The sequence below is a fragment of the Mus musculus genome, chromosome 1, assembly GCF_000001635.26.
Source record: "Mus musculus strain C57BL/6J chromosome 1, GRCm38.p6 C57BL/6J".
In the NCBI taxonomy this organism is placed as follows: Eukaryota; Metazoa; Chordata; class Mammalia; order Rodentia; family Muridae; genus Mus; species Mus musculus.
Genome location: NC_000067.6, coordinates 89,581,270 through 89,601,686, shown reverse-complemented (window position 1 = coordinate 89,601,686; position 20,417 = coordinate 89,581,270). Strand labels below are relative to the sequence as shown.

Here is a 20,417-nt window from a genome sequence, read left to right as displayed (position 1 = left end):
CAGCAAGGATGGAAGGCAGAGCAGAAAACAGGTCGCTGGTAGGCTTTGTCCCTCTGATGGCTGGTCTCTGTCTATGAGACAAGCTAGAAGTACAGGTCAGAAGAGCTTGAGCAATGATGATGTCACACGGTTCAACCCACGGCACCCAAGCATGGTCACATGGGCAGAAATCAGCATGATGTCATCACAAGCCTGTCAGATCTCCACAGCATCTTAAACGATCGAAGATCCTATAGTGAGCAGGGCCCAGCTGGACAGAAAATAAGGAAGGTGGCTGACTGATGGATGAACTTGAACTGGGGCAGCCGGAACCCACCGGGTCCTCACCTGTAGCCTGGAGGAGCCTCCTTACAAATGGCGAGTTTCTAAGAAAGCTTTCAATTCCACAGCTCCACTGGGTGCCTTCCTGGGGCCTCAGTACCTTGAACTAATAATAGTTCATTAATGCCCTTTATCAGGCCAGACTCTTACTGCATCATCTGGCTAGAGGACACAAGCCCCAGCACAGCCATGCCCCCTGAGGCACATATTACAGCCTGGTCTGCAGGATCACCACAATGACATCATGCCCCCACCCCCACCCAGTTGGGCTCCACCAGGGACCACAGACACAAGCTTCAGCCACAACTCGTGAAGCTGCCACCAGAGTAAGAAAAGGAAGCTGAAATTGTAGGTGAGAGGAGAGGGGGGGAAGAAAAACAAACCCTGAACAAAACGCACTGTCTCGGGTACTAGGATGCTCTTGGAACCTTAGAATTCCACAAAGGTTTTTAGAAATGCACTCTTTTTAGCAACAGACGTGATCTTTTTTTAACCTGAGAACATTTGCAGAGCCCTGAAATAGCGAACAGAACAACAAAGAAAAGGAACACAGCTACCAGAGACCAGACACGGGGGAGAGCCAGGTCCCTGGCCCACCAAAGCCTTGCTGAGGAAGGAGACAGATGCTCTACAGAGGAATGGGAGCTTTGTCCAGTAGTGATTAACACCCAAGGCAGCAACAGCTTCCAAAACTGTATGTAACAGTATGACTCAATTTCTTATCAAAAGGCCTCTCTTGCCAGTGGAGAAGCCATGAGTAGATCTGGTCCTCGAGGGTACTAGCTGACTGCCAGACTCCGGTTACTGCCAGCTGCTCCTCAGTGACCCCAAAGACTCACAGCCAAGATGGCTCCCTCCCCCACATCCTGGACAATCACCTTCCCCAATCACGAGACCTTTGCTTTAAACAGTGACAAATGTCACATCACCAAGATGCCACCATGCTCGCCCATTCTCTGCAGGTACCCATACCACAGGCTCAGCCCCAGCACCCTTCCCCTGAACCTTGATGCACCTTCTCAGGATTATGTAGAGTCAAAAAGCACCAGCTGAGGTGTGATCGCAAGGCCTCAAGGAACTGACTCAAGCGCTACATACGCTTCCCTCTACTGACTGGTTCCTCACAGCACCCCGTGCTCGGGGAGAACAGAGTTCTAGCAGCACTGCCTCATGCTGCATGCGTACCAGTGATGGCTTGAGAGCACAAGTCTGACAGGGAGAGGAGAAAATGTGTGGATGTGAGATTGGAAAGGAGGAAGATATCCCTCAACCATGGAGGCCAGCCCACAAGCTGAGGGGAGCCAGGAACAGCAACCACAGCCTTCTGTGCATGGCTTGATACAGCCATATCCCAAATTCCCCTGGGAAAGATGCGTGCTGGGTGAGCAGAGGCTGAACTCTTCTGAGTGAAATACTGGCAGCCCTGAAGCCTGTGCCCTCATTCCATCAAATTTTCATCTCGCGGCCGTCACCCAGGTGATGAAGGCATCTGCCAGGAGCACCTTCCCAGGCAGGCTACAGATCCCCAGGGGAGAGAGACTGCAGTCACAGCTTTTTCTGAGAAGCAGAAAGAACAAAGGCCATTGTATCTCCACTGCCCCACAAGGCCACCTGAGACCAGTGTCCATAACTGACTATCCCCAGGCCTCTCTAAGACCTGTTGGTACCCTGGCGCCTCCTTCCTGTTGCACAGGTCTCACTAAAGCTTTACTGCAGCCTGTGCTCCAAGCCTGAACAGCGCACACTGGCGCAAGGCATTTGGACACAGCGCTAGCTGATGGTGCTCTGGGAGAGCCCATAGGGAAATACCGTCCCATTCCCAGTTTGCTTTCTGTTCTGTTTCCGGTTAAAGAGGTTCTCTCTCTCTCTCAGCTTCACGTTCCTGCTGCCATGCCCATAGTTGGGTGCCATGCCTTCCCTCTACTGATAGCCTCTGATCCCCCCGGAAACTGTAAGTCAAACATAAACTCCGTCTTCCATAACGCGATTCTGGTCATAGTGTTTTATCACAGCGACAGGGGAAAAGTAACATGGTTATTATGCTCTGCTCAGTTTAGCGATCCCTGGGCTCCGTGTTCTAGTGATCCGGCGCCCCTGCAGAGCCTCTCTGTAACACTCCTGCCCCCAGCCCCATGCCCTGCGTGGCTGCATCTAAGTGGCATAGTACAAACTCTGCTGTGCCAGTCATATAGGCTTGGGCAGAGGCCTCTCCCTGACAAATACTATAACCATGAGCAAAATTAGCCTTCTCATAGATAAGGTCCCAAAATAAATGTGGTGTAACATATGGAGCACAAAAACTAGGTCACAGACATGTGCAACCAGTACTCAGTCTGTCTACCAAGTAATTATGCAGAATGTGAACAACACACAGGAATATGGAGGGATAGCTAAGAAGCTGGGGGGGGGGGCTGCCTCTCGGGAGTGGGGCTTGCAGGACCTTGCCTTCCCAATGATCAATTATGGACCTTTACAGACTTCAGTCCTGACTTCATTCAGGAGCAGTCACTACTTTTCTAAGAAAGGGCAATCAAGGTACTTCTGCAGCCTGGGGTGGTTCCTCTTATGCCTGGAGGGTCACAGAAGGTTCCACCTGGTGGCAGAGACGGCCAAGCCCATAAAGGTCCGCCTTGCACTGAAACTACCACAAAGCATAATGAGAAGAAAATGCACGGCAAAGGGCTCATTACTCCTCCACATCCCCTTCCTCGCGCCACGAGGGTCAAAGGTTCTTACCTGCCTTCAAAGATCTTTTCAACAGAAAAATCAATAGTAGACTGTTTAGTCCACACACCAGCTACAGGGAGGGGCTCAACATCTCCCTGTATCCTCACGAAGAGCTTGCATCCACCCAGAGTAGCACACCATCCCAGAGGTTACAGCTGAAGATCCCACCAGGGATCCCTGTCGTTGCTACCCACACTAAGCCAGGAAGGGAAACTCAGGGTCATGTGCTCTGGTGCCCGCCATGCCCTGGGCATGGGTGCTCACGGCCTGGGATAGACCTGCCTTTTACTCATAGGTAACTTCCCATAAGTGAAGATGAGCAACCCCCATCTATACACAAACAAGGTGAGGTCCTCAGAACCAGCAGGACACACCCCAAAAGGTCTCAAGATGTCTGAGCAAGCAAAACAGACACAAAAGGACCTCCCCAATCTTAATTATATCTTTCTCTCTGACTGAACTTGAGGACAGGTAGGATCACACACAATACAGCCTTCCAATTCTGGTGGTAATTTCTGCTGCTTCTATAAAAAGCCCACAGTACACTTTCAAAACTAGGAGATGTCAAATATGTCATGATTCTTCCATTAGACAAGCCACAAACTACCAAGGAACCAACTCATAAGAGCTGCATTTTTGCCAGAAAAATCAAGTCCATTTGAGGCAGGGTGTGGTTTCCTGTGCATTGATAAGAATGGAAATCAACCTGCAGTCCACTATTCCACCTGACATAGTCAGCCTCCACTGGACCACCAGGTGCCACACTCTGCCCAGCTCTTCAAGGCGAGTCAGACAACACAGTCAAACACAGTCAGACCAGTGTGGTGGGCACTGGTCCCAGCGATGCTCTTCATGGCTCAAGTCCTTCAAGCACCTAGCTAGCTGCAGAGGTATCAGCTGAGGCCCCGACCTCCTTCCTAAACTGCCCTCGGATAGAGAGTGGAACTCAAGTCGTGACCCCGAGAGGGTTCAAACAGAGATTAACGAGTATCAAAACCTGGCGTCTGGCCTCAACTGAAGCAATTCACATCTCAGCTCCTCAGCCACTCGCTCCTGGACTCACCAAGGAGACCAAATTGTACTGTAGAGCAGTATTCTCCCAAGAGGTGGGAGGGGGGAGGGAGGGAGGTCCGCAGGACGTGTCCTGCAGGTCACTCTCCTCCAGTGCCCACTTTCTAACTGGCCTCTATGGTAACTGCTGCTGTGGTCTTTTCAGAACATCTGTCAGGACACAGCCCAGATAAGAAGCCCCACTGAAGACACTATGAACATCTGAGCCTGGCACTCAGACCTTCTAGGTACATAAAGACCAAGAAGGCTTTTCCCTCCTCCTCACAGCACCTGGCAACTCTCCTAGCATACTTGTCCACTGCAGCCACTAAGTGTTTCTAGATCCAAGCACTGGACCCCATATTAGTGATGCCCATAACCAACACCAGGCCTGAACTGCCTTTGAGAAGCATAGGTCGAAGGTATGTCATGCTACAGAGAAAACAAGGACAGTACAGCAGATGAGAGGAAGGCTAGCTGTGGAGTGTGCTGCTCAGGGGTGGTCTCGAAAGTGCGGATTTAGAAGCTAGAGAAGGAGAGGGGCGGGTGCTGAGGTTAAGATGAAAAAGGAGGGCCCAGGAGGGTGCAGGATGAAGAACAATATGGTGCTAGTGATGGCACAGTTTGGTAGGAGTCACCTGGGAGCTCTAAAGGGTGAGAAGATGGGGTACAAGTCACAACGTGCTCTCCAGCAGACAGAGGTGTGATGGGATCTGGGCTGTGGAGGATACAAGAAACACGTGGAAGGGTAGAGTCGAAGAGGGAAAGCCCTCAGAATCAAGGATGAGCCGAATGTGGGCAGAGAGCAGGTATCTGCTGGAGCAGTGGGGAAGATGGATGGTGGTTCAGTGTTCTCATGCTGGGGGCAAAGCAGAAGGAGCAGGTCCAGGGGCTAGGTATGTATCCCTGCATAGAGGATCCCTAACAGAGAGCACCCTCAGTTTGGACTACAGATATATCCACAGTCAAAGCCAAGCTTGGGGTCTGAGGTCATTCTGCTCTACTGGCTCAGGCTTGAGAGATCGTTGTAGTTTCTGGTAACTCCCTCTACCTGTAGCCAACAACTGGGTGCTTATTTCTTTGACAAAACTTACAATACAGTGGATGTCTGTATACACTGGAGAATTTAATCTCTAGATCTGTCTTACCAGCCATTGTCTGCAAGCTACCCCACCCAGCATTTCCTCCAGGTCAGGAGAGTGGAAAGGACATGGTGAAATAGTCTATGCCATGAGGCCATACTCAGAACAGAGGAACATGCAAAGACAGAAACACGGGTCACTAGACCAAGGTCCCTGGGCTCCTCTGCAAAGCCCTCTGCAGATGTGATAAACCCAGAACTGTAAGAATCTACTGAGACTGCCTAAGCATCTACAATTCAATACCTGTCATGCGTGACCCTACCATGGTCACATGTTCATATACGTCATCTGGTCACTGTATAGCACTCGATGTGGAAGTTAAAAAGATCAGAAGCCAGCCATGTTTTTCTCAGATCTAAGTGACTGGTTCTACTAAAGTTCTGTAGCAGGATGTCCACGTCTGTGGTTATATGCTAGAGATCTCTCTATACGCGGCAACTCCACTACAGAGGGCTGTTGGTACACCGATGACTATCATGTTCTTCTGAAATACACACCCGGCCACATAACTTTATAGAGATGGCCTCCAGTCCAGAATAAAACAGGGACAGCAGCATCCACAGGTAGAAAGGTCTGGCCTGTCCCTGGATTTGAGAGCGCCATAGCAAGGCGCATGGAGCTAACTAACTCCAAGCCAGCTGAGCATGCTCAGCGCTGAGGGCCCCAGAGCTGGGCTCTCACCAAGGCCTCAGAATCACCTGGGCAGGTTTTCTGTGGTTACAGATCTCATGAACCCCTCCTCCAATGCTCCCGGCACCCCCGTCGGAGCAGGCTGAGATCCCAAGATCACAGCCTAAATGGAGAAGAGCCCACAGTGAACAACTTCCAAGAAGACTTCTGGTATCAAAAATAGCAGCCTCGAGTCCGTGCCAAACCCTCAGTCCAGGCCCAAAGTGTTTATGTGGCTAAGTTTAGAACTCGGAATAGAAAGCCATTGATCTCAACTTCTTGAATCCAAGAGTAGAACCAGACTGGAGGAGGAAGAAAAAAAAAAAAAAACAAAAAAACAAAAAACACAGGAAGCAGGAGGATGTCAGCGAATGAGAGCAACCACTCAAGGCCAACACACCCAAGGCTGAGAGGCCTGCACCTCACCCAGGTGGGCAGCCCAACATAGTGAGAACCTGGAGCAGAGGGGCGGTGCTGTGCCTGGCTCCTCACGTCACTGCTCTGCTGGGGACCCAGTAAGAACGCCATGAGGCACAGAATCCACCTCCATGTGGGAACCACAGCGTGAGTAAGTGAGCTGGACTTCTTCACAAAAGGAGCTAGAACAACAGCTGCTGCTCATGGCTGTGACTTCTCTAAACTGAGGGCTGCATCTACGCTGTTGCAAAGACCTGTTACTAAATCCTGTAACGTGGTGCAGAAATGAACCTGTGTGCTGCTTCAAATGCCATGTTCTCCACCTCAGCAGAAGACGAACTAGAACACCGATTTCTGTTCATTACAGAAGGAGTTTGGTGTATGCACAGCTCTGAGAGCCTGCAAAGGGCGGCAAGTCCAGCCAGGTCCAGGGGGTGGGGCTGGCACACGTGGATGCACCAACCCCACTTTCTCTATCACTTTTTTCTCCTTGTTGCTGGAGAAAGAACCCAAGCCTTGTTAGTTCATCTTCATTCCCAACTTGAGATTTACAATCACCATGGAAACAGTGTTTTCACCAATGCAGCTCTTGCACGTGGGCAGCACCGTTCAGGGCTGAAGTTCATGGATGAACAAAAGTGAGCTGAACACCAGCACGCCCTCTCTCGGTTTTTGACTACAGAAGCAGTGTGATGAGCTGCCCCACACTCCTGTGGCCACGTCCTCACCACCTGAGGGACTCCAACCCTTCAAACTATGAGCCAAAATAAACCATGGCCTCCACACGCTGCTTCTGGTCACAGCAAAGGAAAGTGACTAACATGCACACACTCTAGGAAACGCTTCACCAACGGGCTCCACCCCCAGCCCCTCCCATCATGTTGACCCTGGTTTCTAAGCTTGTCAGTGCCAGGTATTCTCAAGAAGTACTACTGAGATATAGTGGGGTGGGGGCTGAAAACAGGAGACCTGCAGCTGGAGCCCCTGAGCAGCTGCAGGCTTATTTCTCAAGCTCTAAGCAGATCTCTATACATCTACATAAGAATCTCTATAGACAGAAACTCTGCTATCTCACAGGGCACTAATCCACTGCACAGGCTGACAGTGCAGTCAGTACACGGCTGACTGGCACATACCTGCAAGACACACAGCCTGGCCAACAGAGCAGAGAAGGATCAGTGGTGGCGGCGGCGGTGGCTGCTGCTGAGAATGCTTCTAGTGACACAGCAACAAAGCCAGTCTAGGAGTCAGGTCAGATCCTTGAATGACAGAGTCAAGTGACAGGAGTTTGAGACTAAGGCATGGGACGAGGCTGGGTCCCTAACACTCCAAAGCCTGTCTCCTCCACTCTGGGTGATGAGAGGGACAGTGGGTTCTACTCATCAGTGGTCACTCCTCTGTCAAAGTCCCAATGATTGCTTCCCATTTCTGCTAGAAACAAGGTGAATAAGAAGGCAGACTACATGGGCGTAGGTCCTGAAAACCACTTCATAAAACAGTCTTCAGTCTTACCAAATTAAACTGATAAACACCCAGTAAATACATGAGGATACAGATTTTGTTGTTCACTAAGGCAAGGTCCCATGTATCTCATGCTGGCCTCAAACTTACTAGAACATACCTGAGACAGCTAGCTACTGAACAAATCCTCCTGCCTCTGCCACCCAAGTACTAGGATTACAGACAGACACACACCCCTGCACCTCTGACTCCTAGGTGCTAGGATTTTACACACAAGAGCGCATGCACAACTCCCCCGCCCCAATACCTCTTTGGAGCAGTACTTGGGATATAATCCAGACCTTGTATATCCTATGCAAGCACTTTGCCACTGAGCTAAGCCCTCAGGCTCTAACACTGATCTTAGACTAATATTTAAGTTGAATGATCCCTGTGTGACTCACTTAGCCATACACACACACACACACACACACACACACACACACAAACTGTCACTGCCATAGCTTCACCTAGGACAAATAGAAAGTGACGTCTGGGAGGCTTACATGGAACTGCAATTTCACACTGGTCAACACAGACCTCCTGGAGCACAGCAGCTGAATGGCTGTATCAGAGTAAACCCGGCCACTTTGCCTACAAAGAGATCAACGCTATCATAGTCAAGAAAGTGTGACTTGAAACTCCCCATGCAGTGCAGAGGCCAGCTGTCTTTAAAATGTGGATCTGTGTAAAGGCAAAGGCCTAAGTCCGTCATTCTCAATCTTCCTAATGCTGCACCCTGTAATACAGTTCATATTGTGGTGACCCCTACCAAAAATTTATTTTTGTTGCTACTCCATAACTGTAATTTTGCTGTTATGAGTCGTGATGTAACCGTGTTTTCCAACGGTCTTAGATGACCCCTGTGAAAGGATCATTTGACCCCAAAAGGCATCATGACCCGCATGTTAAGAACCACTGGTCTAGATTTTGCCAGTACAGAAGATACAAAACTGTTTGCTTTCAAGGAAGAGAGCCTCTCCTTGTAAACACGAGGAAACTGGGGCCAACAGGTTGCTCCCAGCCCCTCCCATGCGACCGCTTCCCTGCAGTCTAGTGAGCAACCTTGTAAGTGAAGGCCACCAGATCTGAGGATTAAGACAGGAGAGAAGGACAGGTCGACAGATAGACAGTGAAGTACCTGAGTCCTCAGAACCAGAACTTGGACAAAGGCCTTGTACTTGTCAGTGGCTGTGACCAAGCTCACACTTACACCGGAACCAAGTGCACAATTTTAGTCCTCATGTTACAGCATGGGTAGCGTTAGAAATTTTATCCTGGGGGTAAATATTTTACAATATCAAAATCCCATCTTCCTAAGCCATAGAGAAAACTCCCAAGCAAATTCCCACAAATCACACCTGCCAAGGGAAGGACTCAACCATCCCTGACCTCCGGCTCACCTTATACACTGCCTCTTCCCTCCTGCCTGGTGCCTGTCCTGATACCATGACCTTTGCCCGTCAGCTGCCAATCACGGCCTCGGTGGGTTCAGTTCTCTGTAAGTGGGGAGCAATAGTGGCACAACTGTCACTGCCACCCCTGGTGTCAAAAATTAGACAGTATCTAGGATCACCTAGGAGACGGGCCTTTAAGCACACCTGTAAAATTATCTTGATTGTGTTAACTGAAATGGGAAGACCCACCCACCGAGGATGACGTCACTTCCTTGCTGGGATCCTGGAAAGGGAGCTGAGCAGTAATGTGTTCATTGCTGTCTTCCGACAGTGAATATGATATGATCAGCTGCTTCCAACTCCTGCTGCCTGATTTCCCAGACATAAGAGACAGAGTCCTTGAACTGTAAGCCAGAATAAACCCCTTCTCTGTACCTGATTCTCCTCGCTGTCCAGAATAACCCCTCCCTGCTTTTGTCAGAGGGCTTTATCAAGGTACAAGAACGTAACTAAGACAGAGGCTGAAGGGAAGCACCACGCCCACTCTAGGAGTTATTAGAGACCAGAAGCACAACAAAGACTGGTCCAGCTGTAACGGCCTGAGTGCTTTCCCATAAAAGCCAGCGGAAGCATCCTGGGCAGGTGACAACAGTGAAGGAGAGGAGCTAGCAGGACTCAGTGTGGCCCAGAGAGAGAACTCTACTATGCTGAACACTAGAAATAAGCCTAAGTTCTGCTAAACATCTACAGGATGAACTAGCATCGATTGAATGAGTGGGTGAATGGGTAAAGAAATGAAAAACTGTCCCACAGAGTAAGGCCAGCAATAACCAAAGAAGACCAGAAAGCCAGGCCTTCTCCCAATCACCAGCTTCCCAGAAGTGGGCACAACCACCCCCTCACCACCATGAATTTTAAAATGGACTCTCCACTCTCAGTGAATCCACAGAACCTGCACAGCCCAGCGATCACACTTCTTGGGGCTCTGACCATTCTGAACACAGATGATCATCTAGTCACACCACAGGCCCAAGGCTTCATGATGGTCACAGGTGACCATAGAGCATGCCTATATCCAGTGACCTTGATAAATAGCAGCACATGATCTCCATGTCACAGGGGAATGCCCACTATGACTCTGTTAGGTAGTTCCAATTCTTCAGCTCGATAACATCCTCTACCGCGGAGAAGTAACACCCGTAAGCCACTAAACTCACTGGTGTAGCTTCAAAATGCAAGCATAAACCAGTGGCAGATGGCAGCTGTCATCACAGAAGAAAGCACACCACGGTTCCTGTCTGTGTTTCCTCTGCCGGCATCTTCCAATCCATGTTCCAGAGGGAATGAGTTTTCAGTCTTGCTCTAATACACTGCTCAGAACCTGACATGCTAACAACCCAAGCCTCTGGTTCTCCAAAGGCGACTACAGAGGAGCTGGCTCCCTAAAATTAGATTTGAGAATTAACAAGGAGGGGCCGGGCGTGGCTCAACAGCTTGACTGGCAATCTGGCAACCTGGGTTGCATTCCTCACACAAGGAGAAACAATTAGCATGTACTATATATGCCATAGGCGATGATTACTTTTGCTGACAGCCAAGCCTAGGCCAAAAGTGGAGGGACAAAGGTCTTTAGGGCATCTATCTTCTACTTGAGAGTTTCTTCCCCCTAAAAGGTCATTGTGCACTTTCAAATTGTAACAGATTTATAACTGTTAATAAATACTAAGTTTATTTGATCATCTATACATTTTATAAATTTATTATCATGTGCAGTTAATTCTGTAGTGAGAATTTTGGTTTCTTTAAAAACACAGAAATAGGGCTGGTAAGATGGCTCAGTGGGTAAGAGCACCCGACTGTTCTTCCGAAGGTCCAGAGTTCAAATCCCAGCAACCACATGGTGGCTCACAACCATCTATAATGAGATCTGACGCCCTCTTCTGGTGTGTCTAAAGACAGCTACAGTGTACTTACATATAATAAATAAATAAATCTTTAAAAAAAAAAAAAACACAGAAATAAGAATGTGCTTTCGTTTTAATCCCAGGTGTGGGATACAGGGCTGCTTCACACTGTCCACAACAGCTGACTAGGATTTGCTCCAACAGAGGTGTGACTTTTGTCAGGGGCAGAAAGTTTTCGAGAATGTGTGACGTTTGAATTCTGGGGACTTTTCAGAGGATATATAAATGCTATGTCCCTGATAGAAAGGACTAGCTGGTCAGCTAGTAGTTAGATGGGGTTTGTTGCAGTTTGTCAAGTAGTCATGTGTAAAAAAATGAAAATAAGAAATTAGATACCCAGATGATGATTATCAAACAATATCATTGCCTCCATCCTCTTTTTTTCTCTTCTATCTAGTGTTTGGGAGTTGGAAGGGAGGGTGGAATAAAGGGGAAAGAAAAAAGAACCCATAAAGTAGCCAAGTCAAGCTACAATCCTCAGTGCAATGCGTATCAAGTGAAATCTGAAGAAAGCTTTTCTCAGGCTCTCAGATTTGTGTGGTTTGGGAGCAGTAAGTTCAAAAGCCTGGTATCTAACCATCCAACCATCCATCCAACCATCCAACCATCTATCCATCCAACCATCCATCCAACCAACCATCCATCCAACCATCCATCCATCCATCCATCCATCCATCCAACCATCCATCCATCCATCCATCCATCTATCCATCCAACCATCCATCCATCCATCCATCCATCCATCCATCCAACCAACCATCCATCCATCCATCCAACTATCCCTCCCTCTCTCCATTCCACAATCCATCTGCCTATTTATCTTCCAGTACAGCAAGGTCAAGGAAGGTTATATGAAGACTCAGCTCTCAAATAGACTACTTGGCGCGTAAGAAGGGAACTGACTCCACGCAGTACTGAGCGACAGCCCTTCTCCCAGTATAGGAATATACAGGGTAGAAGCAGTAAAGCTACAGCAGGAAACAACAACCCTCTTCTCCCTGCTTATGCTTGGTCAATCGATTTAAAAGCAGCAGCCACATGAAGGTTTTGAGAAAATGTTTTTAAAAGTAGGAAAAGGAGAATCCAAGGCTAGCTTAAACTGGCAGCTTTCAGAGCTTTAAGAGCAAGTGTGCATCTTGAACATAAACCCAAGTACACCCACATGCTAGATGTCACAGGTCCTTTGCAAAATATACCACAGGCAAATAAACTGAAGCCTTGATGCTAGCTGCATGGGTTCAAACCTGTTGCCACGCCTACTTCTGCGCCTTCACAGGAACAGAAGGAAGCTTGAAACAGCTACTTAAGAACATGGGGCAGACTCAGCCCAGGGTGGCTAATCACACCATTGCAGCATAGACAGAACCCATGTGGCCAACCCCAGTGGCCTAACTTTCTTCGAGTGGCAACTGAGATGTATTCTACAACCACCAGAGGAAATCTTCCTTCCCTGCTTCTGGCCTGGTGCTACACATCACAAACCAGCTTTTGAGACAGCAAGAGAGGAAACCTACATTAAGGTAAGGCTTGGCCACTGCCCATCACCTGGACTACAAAAGCACTGGTGGATGAGGGCTCAAAGGCCCAGAAAATGTCCACAGGGACCCGGAGGAAGAGGAAGAGGAGGAGGAAGGGGGGGAGGAGGAGGAGGAGAAGGAGGAGGAGGAGGAAAGTAGTTCATCATTGCCAGATACCTGGCTTGCCCGTGAGCAGGACCCTCACTAAATTCAATAAGCCAACAGAAGCCAGTGAGGAACAACGGTGAGATAGAAGGGGCAGACAGGCCAGGTCTCCCCATCTAGAAGAACATCTCTTCACACTGGAAGCAAACTATCCACGGGAGGAGGACAGATATAAATATCAGGACTGTAGGGGCATTCCTGGTCTTTTGGCAATGTGCCGTGATCGAGGCTGTCATCTATACAATTTACACTTGAGAATGGCACAGTCACTAAAAGAAAAACAATTTTAAAAATTCCTTACAACTCTAAGTTGGCAATTCTGTGTTGAGCCACATTCAGAACCACTCTTGGCTGTGTGTGGGCTGCAGGCTGAACACTCCCACGACCCAGCACCTAGGATGAGAGTAGCATCCTCACAACTCCAGCCACAGGCCTGTAGCCCTCCCACTGTTCTCTAGCATGAGAGCCCCAATGTCGGGAACGTCTCAGCTAGCCAGAAGGCCTAGGACAAGGTGGGAAGCTGTGCTTGGCTACTGAGCAGCAAGCCTCTTCTCCAGGAGCTTAGCTAATTCCTGCTGTGCATCTGTTGTCCCAGTTCTGAGAAGCCTGCACGGCCTCAGTCTTCTCTTGCAGATTACAAATTCTCCTCAGTCTTCACTGAATGCCACTTCCAGATGCTACTAGGAGCCAAGTAAGGCTCAGCCTTAATTGCAACTCCTAGAGACCCTGGAGATTCTTGAAAGGCTAAGTTCTGTGAAGCACTGGGCAGAAAGAACGAGGCTGCTGCAGCCCTGTGCACAGTGGGTAAAACCTTGCTTCTTAGACAACAGGACTCAGATTATGGAAAGCAATTACTCTTTTTGTTTGTTTTCCCTTTGAGTCAGAATCTCTCATGTAGCCCAGGCTGGCCTCAGATGCGGATGACCTTGAATTTCTGATCCTCCTGCCTATACCTCCTCATTGCTAGGCTTCCCTGAGCATGTCACTGCCTCTAGTTTATGTGGTACTAGCAATAGAACCCACAGCTCATGCACACTACGCAAACACTCTATTTGCTGAGCAGCATCCCCTCCAACTTAGAATTTTGAAGAGCTCATTGGAGCAACAAGGTAAACACTAGATAAATAACTGCCTCCCATCCCAAGAGAAGCAGCATTGGGGGTAATGCTGCCCTGGTGTAAGAACTAATGGGCGAGGGCAGGGGACTCACACGGAAGGCTGCTGCCATTGTTTATGGAGTCAATCCTCGAGTGTCTGACAGTCAGCAGACTCGCTCAAAGCAGCCCTTGCGATGACAGGCACGGAGGACAAGAGGGAACACAGGATTCCCTGTGACATCCATCTCAAACAAAAGGACACCCACTTTCAGCACTTGAGCCCCACTGTTCTGCGCGGGCTGGCTGTGCACTGAACAAAGAGAGCCTTCCTGCATGCTGACCAGACCAGCTGGCAAGCCACCTCACACAAACCTCACCCAGAACACCATGTCGAAAGAGATGCAAGGCTTCTCTGCTCTCCCGTGAGGGCGGTGTGGAAACATAACTCTCTTTTCCCCTTCACTCCCATGGATAGAATGCGCCTTGGAAAATTATCTCCACTTGCTAGATAAGGAGAAGCCAGGGACCCCGTCCAGCACCTGCCCTGGTGCACCCTGGTACTAACAGTGAGAATGGGATTTCCCCATCTCCTGGGTCAGAGGAGCTAACTGCTCGCTAAGCTAGCTGAGCACTGTACCTGTTATTGATGCCAAGAGAGCAACCAAGGGAAAGTAGAACCAAAATCAAACACAAGGAAAAATGGGAGGTTATAGAACCTACTTTTAAATTAAAACTAGCCATACGGAAGGCATGCAGCTCCTTTAAACTGCAGGGGCATTTAATGCAATGTCTAAGATAGTGGCCAGGAGGAGACCAAGCTAAGGCAGGTGATACCCACCACCATGAAAGGTGGAACCCCAGGGCTGTCACCCCCAACAAGCAGACTCAGTAGGAGTCAAACCACCATGGACAGATGGTCCTTCTCTCAAAATAATGAAAAGATAATAATCTCCCCTCTTCTCTGCTCATCTGTTGACCTTAATTCTGTCCTTAATCATGTGAAGCGGCCCACACAGCTGTAGTCCCCTGCAGTGAGGCTGCATTGGTAAGGAAACACTTCTCTTTCCTTTCCTATCTCGCTTGCAGTGACAATTTAAATTAATATAGCTGTCTCAAGTCACTGCTCTGCAGAAAGAACACTTTATACCAGGAACATAAATATTGTTTAGAGGATTATGTCTTTTCCTTTTTCTCTGCTTTATGCTGGTGTAACTGTCACCAACATGTAGATCTGAGGACAGGATGGGGTGCTTAGCAGTCCCCCAGAGAAATCCTAACCAACCTGTTGGTGGGGAGTCCTTTCCTCATGTAGTAAACTCCTGATGATCCTGCAAGGTCCTGCCCATTTTACCCCCTGAGGACACCAGCCAACTCCTTCCCTAGCTCAAGACACTTGCTCCATCCTTTGTGTCCCCTTAGCTCTCTCATCCATCCTTCCTGCGAGCATTTAACAAGAGCAAACCTGTTGTGTGTGTGCATAGCACGTGGAGGGATAACACCAGCACTGGCGCAGGAGGAACCCACTATTGGCACTAGCAGGTCTGCTGCACACAGGAAGAAACTGTACCTCTATCGATCCTCAGATTCTGCTGCCTAGAAAATACAGTGCACACTGCAGATGACCCCGTGGATGTGCTGGTACACCAGAAAAACAACACAAACAAGATTCAGAACAAAACAACAGTGTCACCAAACAAAGAGTTATCAGTTAATAATTGAGCAGCCAGACAGGTGGCTGCAATGGGCTCCTGCAGGGTATCCCAAGCCCATGTTGTCAGAGGGAGATACAAGCAGGTGACCTATGCTGAACTGAAGCTCCAACCAGATGACACAGACCTAGTGAAACACAGCATAATCCTGGTTGCCCAAAGATTCCCAGGCTGGCCTTCAAGGCTGCTCTTCTTGCAAAGCCTGCTCGGTGGCTGAGCTGAGTCTAAGCAACCCCAGCCCATCCTGCTGAACAAACAAACAAACAAACAGAGCTCTTCTATTCTCAACATTCAGCTGCCGTCGCACACAGAGAAGATAATCACATCAAAATGTTTCAAATGAGAAACTCCGAATGACACAGTTTCATTACAAGCTACTTGCCCTGTCCAGTGGCAAATCAAGTGGAGACCAATGAACCAAGTTGTATCAGCTGTTTAATTACTATTTCCTCCTCCTGGCCACTAAAGTTTCTTCTTGTTTGTTTGATACTCTTAACAGCCTTTCATCCCATAATAACTATGCAATACAAGAGCCAGGGAATCAGAAACTAAAGGGCACAGTCACTGATGAAATGAACAATCAGAAATCAGTTGAAAATTACGAATTTAAAAAGCTAGCCCTAGCCAGAGCTGTCATGGAAATCACTTTATTGCAGTGACCAACCCTCCCACATAGTAAAAGAAGACCCTGTATGTATCTCCGGCCTGGTGGCTAGTCCCCAGGAGTGTCAGCAAGTTAGTCTGATGGCACCTGCCAGAGAACAGGCTCCAAATTGACACATCAGTCGGCGCTATTAATTATTTATAATTTGATCTTTCCTTATATTGAATTATACTCTTGTCAACAAAGTGTCCTAACACACATGTCACCTAACACAAAGCTGCCCTTGATCTGATACAAGGTCTCTGAAAAATGTGTCAAACCCGTGTAAGCCCTGGACTCCACACATCAGTGAGGAGAGTCTTCCTAGTAGCATCCTGAGAAGGTCGGCTATTTCCATCTTTTCATCCTATTGTTCTTGAATTAGCAATCCAGAAAACCAACTGCACATGTATCCAGAGCCTGTGTATATTTTAAAATGAGAATGTAACCATTTTGCTTCTGCCTGTGCTAACAGAGACATCTCATCTTCGACCAGTCAATGTGTTCTAGGACAGGGGAGCTGTTTACTGTAATATAGCTGTACAAAGTAACTTTTCCCATAGCCAACTCACAATAGCTGTTCCACAGAGTCTCTGGGTATTGGCACCTCTAATTTCCTTCAGAATCATGACCTCCAAATCATTATGGGCTAGATTTAAAGTCATCAGATGATGCTGATGGTCTGCAGAGGCTTAAACTCAGGGGCAGTAAAAGCAGCCTGGAAGTGGCACGGGCCGGGCTTTTGTCACTATTTAGCCCAGAAGTGCTGGCTCTTCCCTGGAGGGAGCCTCACACTTCACACACCGCAACAAGCACCAGTCTCCCTAATAACAAAATTTTTGAGTCCTGCAAAGCCATCTGAATCCCGAGTCAGTTTAGCCATGACAGGATAGGGTCTAGCCCTGGAATCATTCACAAAGGAAAACACGGGCTCCCAACTGTAACTTTAGAGAAGGGAATTTCATTTGCATAACACTCAAGAGTTCTGAACAACTGATAGCCTTTAAAAGTTATTTTATTTAACTACATGTATTTGAGTCTTGCATGGGTATATGCCTGAGTGCAGGTGACCATGGAGACCACAGAGGCACCTGATCCCTCTGGAGCTGGTGTTCCAGGCCACTGTGAGCTGCCTGGTGTGGGTGCTAGGAACTGGTTCCTTTGTAAGAACGCTTACACACTCTTACCCACCCTGCTACCTCTCTCCACCTCTTCCCCCAACAACTGACATTCTAAGAAAGAAATATGTAAAAGGCACAGGATCCTAACCAAGTGGGAGGACCTGAAAGCTGGGGTATTTACAACACTATCTCTAAACGCCTCAGGACTGGCTGCACCCAAGTCTTGAGGAGTGACCTGACATTTCTGACATTTTCACCAATGGCAAAGACTTCATCTGGGTTAAAGGTGTAGAGCCCCCCCCCCCCCCCCCACACACACACACAACCTAGACTTTACAATAAAGTGAGAACCCAGAGTTCTGTGTAAATGTGTTTGCTAAGACACAATACACTTAAAAAAAAAAAAAGGCTACTTTCAGCTTTTGTTTTCCCCCTTTTCTGAGACAGATCTGATGTAGCCCAGGTCTCAAACCTGAGAGAAAGAGAGAGCGAGCGAGAGAGCACGAGAGCACAGGGTGACCCTCCTAACTCTACTTCCCAAATGCTGGGATTAGAAGCACAGGTTGTGGGTTTTCTACAGGACCCATAAAGTGTGTGGTGATGGTCAATCCACAGAGACAAGCAGTAAGATCATTACTACAGCCATTCCTAGTAAAACCTTGCACCCCTAGGGGGCAAACTTCCAACACACCTAACACCTTTACTATTGCAAACCCACTTTCAAGCCTTTGTCCCAAAGGAAACATCAAACCTCAAATGCTTTTAACTTGCATCCAGGTGCAGCTCAAGCACACTCATGCCAATCACGCCGGTGCTCCTCCCCTCTTCTCTGTAAAGCAGGTGCTTATCTGAACCCAGGCAACTAATTACTATTTCCTACCAAGTCCACAAAAACAGATGCAATCCCACTGGTAAACAAGAGCCTTTGTAATGGCACTTCCTCTGTGCAAGTAATGGCAACAGCCACTCCGTGCAAGCCAACTCCTTTTCTCTTCATTTATGCTCATGGGTGAGCTCACAGACTGGTATTGTGGTTCAATGTGTAGAGGTCAGAGGGGCAACCTGGGAGAGTTAAGTTCTCCTTCCACCATGTGGGCAATAGGGATCAAACTCCATCATCTTGGTGACAAGTGTCTTTACCTGGCTGAGTCAATCCCACTGGCCCCCAAAATAACTTGTGCCATTTCCTAACATTGTAAAAGCATGTGGTGAGGGAGAGAAAGTAAGAGGGGTTAATGGAATGGACCAAGGAGTCTGCCAAAACGCTGCAAGGCATGTTAAAACTAGACAGGTAAGGCAGCTCACCCTAGCAAGCCTGGTGACAGGTAACTTCCTATCAAAACAAAGAAAACAAGCAGGCAAGCAGGCCACAGCAGGGGGAGTGGGGGGTTGGCTCCAGAGCACTTCTCTTCCCTAGCACATTCCTAGGGCCAAGGCAGCAATATGGAAAGAGTTTGTCTTCCCAGTATTGTCCCCTGTCAAGGTTGGTTTTAGTGTGAACCTGGACCCGAGGCAGTCAGCTCCCCTGTGCCGCTCGCCCAGCTGGGAGAACTCTTTCCCCGAATGGCTGGAGCCAGCTGAGATTTGCTCAGGAATGGCTACACACCAACGCTGCTTTTCTACCTCCATAGCCAGCAGCAGCAGCTTTTTGTAATTAGACACATGATTAAGGAATCTCCCTAGTGAAATGCCCACTCCCCTTCCCACACAGTAGGTGTAACAATTACTCCACCCATGCCCACTCTTTTCCCTCCAGGTGATCTACAGAACCCATTTCCATCCATGCTTTGTGGCTTCAGGAGGCTTCTGCCTCCGGCCCCCCAATGTTATCTATCTGATGTCTAATTTATTGTTTTCAGTATCTCCACAAGGCCCTAGTAGGCATGTGAGAAAGAGACCCCTGAGATTTCAGGGTGGGCTGCAGGACTGTCACTTCCAAGCTTTCACGACCAGTTCTGGCTTGCTTTCCCAATGGCATGTGGGGGTAGAGGAGCCTGGATACCTGTCATTCATTCTCACCAGTAATGAGCTGACTACCAAAAGCTCTATAGGTAGGACCCGCCAAATCAGCCATCGCAGCACTTACAGATGGTGGAACCAACAGCCTGTCCCCACGTCCAGGAAAGGAGAAAAGGATCGACTCAAAAGGAATCCAGGCTCCTCTTGGTCAGCCAGTAGCTGCACCTGCATTGTACTGTCCAGGACCAAAGCTGCTATACCCACTCCACCCTCACCCCCGGTCTAGGCTGAGGCAGGCTCTAGCTCCATACTTCTGATGGAGAGGGCTGAACCAGCACCAGCTGGAGGCAGCAATTGGCCAGGTAATCTTACCCTAGTCAAGCTAAGGCCAGGTGGCAGGCCCAGAACTGCTAAAGCATATAAAACGGAGAGACAGCATTCAGTAGTACCCAGGCTGCTGTACTGAGCAGCAGGCTAGTTCACACCCTCGCGACCACTGGCCAGCTGGACACCGGGAAAAGCAGGTGCCCGCTCTGTTCCCGGGCCTCAAAGTGCTCACACCGCAGTCGGCTGGAGCGCAGACCCAGCCCCCACCGCTCCTGCCCAGGAGTCCCCGGCTGGGCTGCCCTGCCCACCTCTGCGCGGGGACCCCTCGATGCTCTCGGCGCTGGACGAGTGCGTGTCGGCCGGGGCCCGCCGCAGGCTGAAGTAACCGCGAGAGCGCAGGGCGCCGCTGCGGGGTGAGGGCCCGCCGTCCCTGCGCGCGAAGATGCCACTGAAGAAACGCAGCAGCCGGTGCTCCGAGGCGGCCCCAGGGCCGGCAGCCGCGGCCCGCGCGCGCTCCAGCCGCTGCAGGTCGCTGTTGTCCAGCGTGCGGTTCTTGCTCTTGCTGCGCTCCCAGCGCTCCAGGTCTGAGAGTGCATCGTTCTTGCTGAGCACCTCGCCTACGTCCAAGGTGTTGCGCTTCTCCGCCGCCGGCTGCGCTCCGGCCACCGGCTCCGGGACCACGTCCGCCTCGA

At 49.2% G+C, this 20,417-nt stretch overlaps 1 protein-coding gene across 2 annotated transcripts in view; it reads right to left on the bottom strand.

Moving 5' to 3' along the window:
- Agap1 (ArfGAP with GTPase domain, ankyrin repeat and PH domain 1) overlaps window positions 1-20,417 on the bottom strand; it is a 440,472-nt gene that overhangs the window by 293,596 nt on the left and 126,459 nt on the right. The window lies entirely within an intron of this gene.